Raw genomic sequence first — 1,338 nt, forward strand, 5'->3', positions numbered from 1 at the left:
AAGCAGGAAAGAATGTCCAATGGAAAAAAGACAGTCTCTTCAACCAATGGTGTTGGGAAAATTGGATAGCCACATGCAGAAGAATGAAACTGGACCATTTCCTTACACCACACACAAAAATAGACTCCAAATGGTTGAAAGACCTCAATGTGAGACAGGAGTCCATCCAAATCCTAAAGGAGAACACAGGCAGCAACCTCTTCGACCTCTGCCACAGCAACTTCTTCCTAGAAACATCGCCAAGGGCAAGGGAAGCAAGGGCAAAAATGAACTATTGGGACTTCATCAAGATAAAAAGCTTTTGCAAAGCAAAGGAAACAGTCAACAAAACCAAAAGACAACCGACAGAATGGGAGAAGATATTTGCAAATGACATATCAGATAAAGGGCTAGTATCCAAAATCTATGAAGAACTTATCAAACTCACCACCCAAAGAACAAAGAATCCAATCAAGAAATGGGCAGAAGACATGAACAGACATTTTTCCAAAGACATCCAAATGGCCAACAGACACATGAAAAAGTGCTCAACATCGCTCGGCATCAGGGAAATCCAAATCAAAACCTCAATGAGATACCACCTCACACCAGTCAGAATGGCTAAAATTAACAAGTCAGGAAACGACAGATGTTGGCGGGGATGCGGAGAAAGGGGAACCCTCCTACACTGTTGGTGGGAATGCAAGCTGGTGCAGCCACTCTGGAAAACAGTATGGAGGTTCCTCAAAAAGTTGAAAATAGAGCTATGATATGATCCAGCAATTGCACTACTGGGTATTTACCCCAAAGATACAAAAGTAGGGATCCAAAAGGGTACGTGCACCCCGATGTTTATAGCAGCAATGTCCACAATAGCCAAACTGTGGAAAGAGCCAAGATGTCCATCGACAGATGAATGGATAAAGAAGATGTGGTATATATATACAATGGAATATTATGCAGCCATCAAAAGGAATGAGATCTTGCCATTTGCAATGACATGGATGGAACTGGAGGGTATTATGTTGAGCGAAATAAGTCAAACAGAGAAAGACATGTATCATTTGATCTCACTGATATGAGGAATTCTTAATTGCAGGAAACAAACTGAGGGTTGCTGGAGTGGGAGGTGGGGTAGGAGGGATGGGGTGGCTGGGTGAGAGACATTGGGGAGGGTATGTGCTATGGTGAGCGCTGTGAATTGTGTAAGACTGTTGAATCTCAGACCTGTACCTCTGAAACAAATAATGCAATATATGTTAAGAAAAAAAAAAGAAGAAGAAGGTAGCAGGAGGGGAAGAATGAAGCGGGGGAAATCGGAGGGGTAGACGAACCACAAGAGACGATGGACTCTGAAAG

Source organism: Mirounga leonina, unplaced genomic scaffold (assembly GCF_011800145.1).
Source record: "Mirounga leonina isolate KUSES-001 unplaced genomic scaffold, KU_Mleo_1.0 Mir_92, whole genome shotgun sequence".
In the NCBI taxonomy this organism is placed as follows: domain Eukaryota; kingdom Metazoa; phylum Chordata; class Mammalia; order Carnivora; family Phocidae; genus Mirounga; species Mirounga leonina.